The sequence below is a fragment of the Oncorhynchus tshawytscha genome, linkage group LG01 (genome assembly GCF_018296145.1).
Source record: "Oncorhynchus tshawytscha isolate Ot180627B linkage group LG01, Otsh_v2.0, whole genome shotgun sequence".
Taxonomy (NCBI): domain Eukaryota; kingdom Metazoa; phylum Chordata; class Actinopteri; order Salmoniformes; family Salmonidae; genus Oncorhynchus; species Oncorhynchus tshawytscha.
Window position 1 is genome coordinate 14,825,439 of NC_056429.1, and position 10,403 is coordinate 14,835,841.

Here is a 10,403-nt window from a genome sequence, read left to right on the forward strand (position 1 = left end):
TCATCCAGAGTAGTGATGCTGGACGGGCGGGCAGCGATTGGTTGAAGAGCATGCATTTAGCTCTACTTGCATTTATGAGCAGTTGGAGGCCACGGAAGGAGAGTTGTAATGGCATTGAAGCACGTCTGGAGGTTAGTTAACACAGTGTCCAAAGAAGGGCCAGAAGTATACAGAATGGTGTCATCTGTGTAGAGGTGGATCAGAGAATCACCAGCAGCAAGAGCGACATCATTGATGTGTACAGAGAAGAGAGTCGGCCCAAGAATTAAACCCTGTAGCACCCCCATAGAGACTGCCAGAGGTCCGGACAACAGGCCCTCCGATTTGACACACTGAACTCAGAGAAGTAGTTGGTGAACCAGGCGAGGCAGTTATTGGAGGAACCAAGGCTGTTGAGTCTGCCGATAAGAGTGTGGTGATGAATGAGTCGAAATGAGTCGAAAGCCTTGGCCAGGTCAATGAATACGGCTGCACAGTATTGTCTGTTATCGATGGCGGTTATGATATCATTTAGGACCTTGAGAGTGGCTGAGGTGCACCGATGACCAGCTCTGAATCCAGATTGCATAGCGGAGAAGGTATGGTGGAATTTGAAATGGTCGGTAATCTGTTTGTAAACTTGGCTTTCGAATACCTTAGAAAGACAGTATAGGATAGATATAGGTCTGTAGCAGTTTGGGTCTAGAGTGTCACCCCCTTTGAAGAGGGGAATGACAGCGGCAGCTTTCCAATCTTTGGGAATCTCCGACGATACGAAAGAGTAGTTGAACAGGCTAGTAATAGGGGTTGCAACAATTTTGGCAGATCATTTTAGAAAGAGAGGGTCCAGATTGTCTAGCCCTGCTGATTTGTAGGGGTCCAGATTTTGCAGCTCTTTCAGAACATCAGCTATCTGGATTTGGGTGAAGGAGAAATGGTGGGGGCTTGGGCGGGTTGCTGTGGAGGGTGCCGGGCAGTTGACCAGGGTAGGGGTAGCCAGGTCGAAAGCATGGCCAGCGGTAGAGAAATGCTTATTGAAATTCTCAATTATAGTGGATTTATCGGTGGTGACAGTGTTTCCTAGCCTCAGACCAGTGATCAGCTGGGAGGAGGTGCTAATATTCTCCATGGACTTTACAGTGTCCCAGAACTTTTTTGAATTTGTACTACAGGATGCAAATTTCTGTTTGAAAAAGCTAGCCTTAGCTTTCCTAACTGCCTGTGTATATTTGTTGCTAACTTCCCTGAAAAGTTGCATATCACGGGGGCTATTTGATACTAATGCAGAACGCACAGGATGTTTTTGTGCTTGTCAAGGGCAGACAGGTCTGGAGTGAACCAAGGACTATATCTATTCCTAGTTCTAAATTTTTTGAATGGGGCATGCTTATTTAAGATGGTGAGGAAGGCACTTTTAAAGAATAGCCAGGCATCATCTACTGACGGGATGAGGTCAATGTCATTCCAGGATACCCCGGCCAGGTCGATTAGAAAGGCCTGCTAGCAGAAGTGTTTTAGGGAGCGTTTGACAGTGATGAGGGGTGGTCGTTTGATCTCAAAGCCATTACGGATGCAGGCAATGAGGCAGTGATCTCTGAGATCTTGATTGAAAACAGCAGAGGTGTATTTGGAGGGCGAGTTAGTTAGTCTATGAGGGTGCCCATGTTTACGGATTTGGGGTTGTACCTGGTAGGTTCATTGATAATTTGTGTGAGATTGAGGGCATCAAGCTTAGATTGTAGGATGGTCGGGGTGTTAAGCATGTCCCAGTTTAGGTCACCTAGTAGCACGAGCTCAGAAGATAGATGCGGGGCAATCAATTCACATATGTTGTCTAGGGCGGTCTATAGCAAGCAGCAACAGTGAGAGAATTTTTAGATGTAGAAGCTCGAATTGTTTGGGTACAGACCTGGATAGTAAGACAGAACTGTATGTCTGCAGTAGATTGCAACTCCGCCCCCTTGGCGGAAAATGTTATAGTTAGGGATGGAGATTTCAGGGTTTTTGGTGGTCTTTCTAAACCAGGATTCAGACACGGCTAGGACATCCGGGTTGGCAGAGTGTGCTAAAGCAGTTAGTAAAACAAACTTACCGAGTAGGCTTCTAATGTTCACAAGCATGAAACCAAGGCTTTTACAGTTACAGAAGTCAACAAATGAGAGCACCTGGGGAGTGGGAGTGGAGCTAGGGACTGCAGGACCTGGATTAACCTCTACATCACCAAAGGAACAGAGGAGAAGTAGGATAAGGGTACGGCTAAAGGCTATACGAACTAGCCGTTCAACAAGTTGGGAACAGAGAGTAAAAGGAGCAGGTTTCTGGGCACGGTAGCATAGATTCAAGGCATAGTGTACAGACAAAGGTAAGGTAGGATGTGAGTACATTGGAGGTAAACCTAGGCATTGGGTAATGATGTATAGTCTCTAGAGACGTTTAAACCAGGTGATGTCATCACATATGTAGGAGGTGGAACAACATGGTTGGTTAATGCATATTGAGCAAGGCTAGAGGCTCTACAGTGAAATTAGACAGTAATCACTAACCAGGACAGTAATGGAGAGGCATATTGATATTATAGAGAAGCATGCGTAGCCAAGTGATCATATGGGTCCAGTGAGTGGTTGGGCTGGCTGGAGATACGGTGATTCAGACAGTTAGCAGGCCGGGGCTAATAAGCTATCAGTTAGTAGGCTGGGGCTAATGAGCTAGTAGTTAGCAGACCGGGTCTAGCAATCTAGCAGTTAGCCGACCGGGTCTAGCAAGTTAGCAGAAGGGCCTTTGGGGGCTAATTTGACCTGGGACATACACATTCAGTTGTGCATTTCAGGTAAAATAACAAGGTCCTCTACTCCGACAATTAATCCACACATTAGACGGTCAACCATTTCTAGTCAACTCTCCTCCATCCAGACTTGTTCTTCTTTGGACTTTATATGGCAATTGGCATCGAACTTTCAAAATAAGGTGTATTACCACAACTGACCGAAAGACCTCAGTTCATCTTTCAATCACCCACGTGGCTATAACCAATGAGGAGATGGCATGTGGGTATATGCTTCTATAAACCAATGAGGAGATGGGAGAGGCAGGACTTGAACCCCGTTCAGCGTCACAAATAGAACTGACTTCTATTTTAGCACTTGGCAACGCAGACACTCGTTGGCGCGCACGAGCAGTGTGGATGCAATGATTGAATAACATGTATGTGTACTTTTATTTTGCGACACAAGCAGTGTGGTCAGCATGTGAGTCATCAAAATTACAGTCTTGCGTTCGGGCCTTTCCGGCAGTCTTCCTGGTTTTATATGCAGGTAGCATAAATTGTGCAATTGTAAACTAACAAATCATTTTTCAAGTTAGAACCCATGTATATTTAAGCAATAAGGCACGGGGGGGATGTTGTATATGGCCAATACACCATGGCTAAGGGCTGTTTTTACGCACGACGCAACATGGAGTGCCTGGATACAGCCCTTAGTCTTGGTATATTGGCCATATACCACAAACCCCCGAGGTGCCTTATTGCTATTATAAGCTGGTTACAAATGCAATTAGAACAGTACAGATACATGTTTTGTCATACCCATGGTATACGGTCTGATATACCACGGCTTTCAGCCAATCAGCATTCGAAACACCCAGTTTATAATTGTTAACATACAGCACCAACTACATAAATATCTGATAGGGTCTATTACCTGCTACCTGGATTTTAGTGGAGTGTGGTAGAGGTGCAGGTAGGTAGGAGTAGGAGAAGGGAGGAGGGGGAAGGGAGGAGGAGGGGGAGGAGGGGAGGAGAGGATGAGGGGAGCCAAGGTGCTGACAAACAGGGAGAGAGGAATGGAGAAACGGAGGGAGTACTGTACTGCATCGCCCAGCAGCTGTATGGGCATCCATGCCTCACTCAGCCTGCTCTTCTCTGCCTGTTGTCTCTCCTCCCATCAAATGAAAACTAACTATGCCCCATTACAAGAACCAAAAATGTAAACGTGGGGACATTGCACCAAATAATAGTGCACAGTAGCATGGCTGTTTTAAACCAGCCTTACAGGCCAACAAAACATCCAGAGAGGATGTGATGGTGAGATTTTAATCGTAAGAGTAGAGGCTGCTATTGTGGGGCTGGAATTAGGTCTGCATAGGTCACACACCATAACAGTTTCAAAGAATAATCACATTTTCAAAACCACCCTAATCCTTTGTCTGCTTGCAGCGATAGTGATACATTTAATTTATGTTGGTTTTTCCAGCAGCAGCAACACTTCAGCTCCACTATAACACTCCAGCTCCACTATAATGGCCCTGCTACACTACAGCCATCAGGCATCCAGCGTTGCCGTCAGACATCAGCCGTTGAAGGAATGGTTCCTTTGAAATCAACGAAAGCTGCTATACTTGACTTCATAAATGTTAGTAAAATAACCAGTGGTGTCTAGAGGAGACCATATGCAACCAAAATATACTTTATTTCTCATTATTTCAATTCACAAGATAGAATTAACGTGCGCGCCAGCAATCAAGAATGGAACCTCTGCGATTAATGAGCTTGGACAGTGACGCAACGCGGGCAGTGAAGCAGCTTTCATTGATTTCAAAGGAAGCATTTCTTCAACAGCTGACGGCAATGCCTGACGCACTTATGGCTATAGTGTAGCCGGGCCATAACAGCAACAGTAGCAGAAACCATAACAACCATAGCAGAAGCAACAAATGAAGTAGCAACAGTAGAAACAACTGCAGTAGCAACAGTAGCAACAACAGTAGCAGCGACCTGAGCAGAAGCAACAACTGCAGTAGCAACAGTAGGAGCAACCATAGCAGAAGCAACAGTAGGAGCAACAGTAGGAACAACTGCAGTAGCAACAGTAGCAACAACAGTAGCAGCGACCTGAGCAGAAGCAACAACTGCAGTAGCAACAGTAGTAGCAACCATAGCAGAAGAAACAACTGCAGGAGCAACAGTAGCAGCAACCATAGCAGTAGCATACATCGCAGCAGAAACAGAAGCAGCAGAAGCAACAACTGCAATAGCAGTAGCAACAGTAGCAGCAACAATAGGAACAACTGCATTAGCAACAGTAGCAGCAACCATATGACAAGCAACAACTGCAGTAGCAGCAACCATAGCAGAAGCAACAGTAGGAGCAACAGTAGGAACAACTGCAGTAGCAACAGTAGCAACAACAGTAGCAGCGACCTGAGCAGAAGCAACAACTGCAGCAGCAACAGTCGCAGCAACCATAGTAGAAGCAACAACTACAGTAGCAACAGTAGCAGCAACAGCAGTAGCAACAGTAGCTGTAGAAACAACTGCAGTAGCAACAGTAGCAGCAACAGCAGTAACCACAGCAGCAGCAACAGCAGTAGCAACAGCAGTAGTAACAGCAATGGTAGCAGTTGGCTAGCTGTGTTTAGATGCAAACTTTAGGATCGTCACTTTAAACATGTCGTTAGACCTAGTATAAACCAGCTGTGGGCTGGGATTTATTGAATCATTCTGACAAAGGCATTCCTCTGCAGCAGCTGCTCCTGCTCCTGGGGTGTCCAGACAGATTATGGAGTCACATTCAGCAAGGCCAATCGTTTAGTGTAGCAACAGTGAATACCACAACAATAACACTGTGGTAACTACTGGTTTAACAAGAAACTGCTACTGCTATTGAGAAATGACAGAGGCTCTCATTTCCTCAAATAAAAACAGCCATGTTTTAAAGTAATTATACAACGTCTAAGTCTAGACATAATTGGGAGATGGTTCTTTCACTATGAGTTATGGGGTCGTTACACTCAAAAGGCACCAAATTGGTGGAACACATTTTTTTTTAAGGATTTCACCTCATTTTAACATTCTGCCATAAAGAGCACATATTCAACTTCATAAAAATCAAGTTTTTCCATCTCAAATGGTTATTAAATGAAAAACTAACTACAGTAAGTGCATACTAAGTTCTAAGTAAAGTAACAAGGTTGACCGTAACAGGGTTGACGATTTCATCTTAAATCAGCCATGAATCCCCTTCTGACAGGGGGAATGGAAGTGTGTTGTGTGCAACAGGGTGAGGCAACTGAAAGTTTCACAAAAATGTTTAATTGTTAAAATATTTATCTATGGGTAAAGGGGTTGACATGTTACGGCACTGCTACGCTATAGTCTTCAGGTGTCCGGCATTGCCGTCAGACATCAGCAGTTGAGGGACTGCTTCCTTTGAAATCAATGAAAGCTGCTACACTGAGCTCACGTTTCATCACGTCCAATGACAGCGTCCAAGCTCATGAAATGCAGAGGTTACATTTTTGAAGGCTGAAGCGTTGCGCGATCATTCTATCTTGTGAATTGAAATAATGAGAAATAAAGTAAATTTTGGCTGCATATAGCCTCCACTAGACATCACAAGTGATTTTACTAAGATTTATGAAGTCAAGGAGCTACCAGCAAGCAGAAACTCTGGCTAACACGATCTACATTGACTTTATTCACTATGTAAGCAAAAGCAACATGTGTAATTTAGAGGATGATTTAGTAATAACACTAGCAACAATTTAAGAGTACTTAAGAAAAACTGGACCAAAGCTATTGTACTAACGCATAATCAATGAATATGGTACAGTACAGTAAGGGAAAATAGAATAATGATGCTCTTCCTCCCTGCTCCTCTCCGCTCTCAAAACAACACGCTCTCTGTAACATGCTGACTAGACCAGGTACCCTCATGCGCCATCGCACCCATGTTGATTTTGTCCATCCACACCAGACGCAGGTAGTTATTTTACCTGAAATGCACAAGGTCCTTTTTTTCTGGATCTTTGTAGAATTTTGACCCATTTTGAGTCACACAAAATCATGTGTTCTCAGCTCCGACATTTATTTCACAGATAAAAAGGGAAACCTAGGGCCTTCTGAGTGGCACAGCGGTCTAAGGCACTGCATCGCAGTGCTAGAGGCATCACTACAGACCTGGGTTCGATCCCAGGCTGTGTCGCAGCTGGCCGTGTCTGGGACATCCATGAGGCGGCGCACAATTGGCCCAGCATCGTCCGGGTTAGGGGGGGGGTTTTGGCCGGCCGGGATGTCCTTCTTCAATCCTTGTGTTAGGCCGGGCGCATGCACGCTGACCGTACTGTGTTACCTCTGACACATGGGGGTGGCTGGCTTCCAGGTTAAGTGAGCAGTGCGGCTTGGCATGGTCGTGTTTCGAGGGACGCGTGGCTCTCAACCTTCGCATCTCCATAGGGAAGTAGCAGCGAAGGGACAAGACTGTAGCTACCAATTGGGTTAAAAAAGTACACATCAAAAAAATAAAATGTGAAAACATAGTAATTTCTTCTTCTTCTTCCATGGAAGGCAACCAACTTCAAGTTACATTACCACCACCAACTGGATTGTAGTGTGAACCTCAGTTCCTCTTTCAATCGCCCACGTGGGTATATGCTCCTAAAAACCAATGAGGAGATGGGAGAGGCAGGACTTGCAGCACGTCAAGAGTCAAAAATAGAACCAAGTTTGTAGAATTTTCCCCATTTTGAGTCACACAAAATCGTGTGTTCTCTACTCCAACAATTATTTCACAGATAACACTTCAATGGAGTGTTGCCCACTCAGTTCTCCAATACAAAACACCAGCAAATGCCCAAAACGAGCTCACCTGCTTTTACACTATCATTTAATTATTAGATAGATGTTCAATGTTCCTTTTGAAAAAAATATTTTAAAAGGAATAGTTTCACCATACTAAAACAAGGAACAGATGTACACTACATTAACAAAAGTATGTGGACACCTGCTTGTCGAACATCTCATTCCAGAATCATGGGCATTAAAATGGAGTTGGTCCCCCCTTTGCTGCTATAACAGCCTCCACTCTTCTGGGAAGGTATTCCTCTGTTGTTCCAATGTTGGAACATTGCTGCGGGGACTTGCTTCCATTCAGCCACAAGAGCATTAGTGAGGTCGGGCACTGATGTTGGGCGATTAGGCCTGGCTCGCAGTCAATGTTCCAATTCATCCCAAAGTTGTTTGATGGGGTTGAGGTCAGGGCTCTGTGCAGGCCAGTCAAGTTCTTCCACACTGATTTTGACAAACTATTTCTGTATGGACCTTTGTGCATGGGGGCATTGTCATGTTCAAACAGGAAAGGACCTTCCAGAAACTGTTCCACAAAGTTGGAAGTACAGAATCGTCTAAAATGTTCGGGCTAGACCCCTTAGTTCCAGTGAAGGAACTTTATGCTGTAGCGTTAAGATTTCCCTTCACTGGAACTAAGGGGTCTAGCCCGAACCATGAAAAACTGCCCCAGACCATTATTCCTCCTCCATCAAACTTTACAGGTGGCACTATGCATTGTGGCAGGTAGCTTTCTCCTGGCATCCCCTCAACCCCCCTTTGGGTTGTGCCGTGGCGGAGATCTTTGTGGACTATACTCGGCCTTGTCTCAGGATGATAAGTTGGTGGTTGAAGATATCCCTCTAGTGGTGTGGGGGCTGTGCTTTGGCAAAGTGGGTGGGGTTATATTCTGCCTGTTTGACCCTGTCCGGGGGTATCATCGGATGGGGCCACAGTGTCTCCTGACCCCTCCTGTCTTAGCCTCCAGTATTTCTGCTGCAGTAGTTTATGTGTCGGGGGGCTAGGGTCAGTCTGTTATATCTGGAGTACTTATCCTGTCTTATCCGGTGTCCTGTGTGAATTTAAGTATGCACTCTCTAATTCTCTCTTTCTCTCTTTCTTTATTTCTTTCTTTCTCTCTCTCTGAGGACCTGAGCCCTAGGACCATGCCTCAGGACTACCTGGCATGATGACTCCTTGCTGTCCGCAGTCCACCTGGCCGTGCTGCTCCAGTTTCAACTGTTCTGCCTGCAACTATGGAACCCTGACCTGTTCTCCGGACGTGCTACCTGTCCCAGACCTGCTATTTTCAACTCCCTAGAGACAGCAGGAGTGGTAGAGATATTCTTAATGATCGGCTATGAAAAGCCAACTGACATTTACTCCTGAGGTGCTGACTTGTTGCACTCTCGACAACTACTGTGAAGATTATTATTTGACCATGCTGGTTTATGAACACATTTATGAACATTTGAACTTCTTGGCCATGTTCTGTTATAATCTCCACCTGGCACAGCCAGAAGAGGACTGGCCACCCCTTATAGCCTGGTTCCTCTCTAGGTTTCTTCCTAGGTTTTGGCCTTTCTAGGGAGTTTTTCCTAGCCACCGTGCTTCTACACCTGCATTGCTTGCTGTTTGGGGTTTTAGGCTGGGTTTCTGTACAGCACTTTGAGATATCAGCTCATGTAAGAAGGGCTATATAAATAAATTTGATTTGATCCACCAAACCCAGATTCGTCTTTAGGACTGCCAGATGGTGAAGAGTGATTCATCACTCCAGAGAATGCGTTTCCACTGCTCCAGAGTCCAATGGGGGCAAGATTTACACCACTTCAGCCACAGCTTGGTATTACGCAGGGTGATCTTAGGCTTGTGTGCGCCCGCTCAGACATGGAAACCCATTTCATGAAGCTCCCAACAAGTAGTTATTGTGCTGATGTTGCTTCCAGATGCAGTTTGGAACTCGATAGTAAGTGTTGCAACCGAGGACAGACGATTTTTATGTGCTACGCTCTTCACCACTCAGCAGTCCCATTCTGTGAGCTTGTGTGGCCTGTCACTTCGAGACTGAGACGTTGTTGCCCCTAGACGTTTCCACTTCACAATAACAGCACTTACAGTTGACCGGGGCTGCTCTAGCAGGGTAGAAATTTGACGAACTGACTTCAGGGCAAAAAAGTACACACCAAAAAAAAAGGGGGGGAACCATAGTTTTCTTCTTCTGTGGACTTTATATGGTGATTGGCAACCGGGGCAGCTCTAGCAGGGTTGAAATTTGACAAACTGAAATCGGGGCAAAAAAGTACACAACCCCCAAAAAAGGGAAAAAAAACTTGTTGGAAAAGTGGCTCCCTATGACGTTGCCACATTGAAAGACACTGAGCTCTTCAATAAGGCCATTATATTGCCAATGTTTGTTTATGGCGATGCATGGCTGTGTACTCGATTTTATACACCTGTCAGCAACAGGTGTGTCAGAAATAGCCAAATCCACTCATTTGAAGGGGTGTCCACATACTTTTGTATATATAGCATATGTGAGTCACTATTCACTTGAAATAAATAATAATCTTCAGAAATGACTTTCTCAAAGAAACAAAGTAACCAGGGTTTAACAATGATGGTGAAAATCTTGGGGTTGAGTGGGTTAAAATCTTCCTTGAAGTCACAGAGGGTCATGTCAAAATGCTGAATTTTGGTGCTAGTAAGACTTTATTCAAAAAATATGGAAATGTCTGCTCTACACAAAATTAGAACCTACATTTTTGCAGCATTACCGCAAAAATGGGCGAGGCAAGTGGAAGAGGGAAAAAGTAAGGAACTT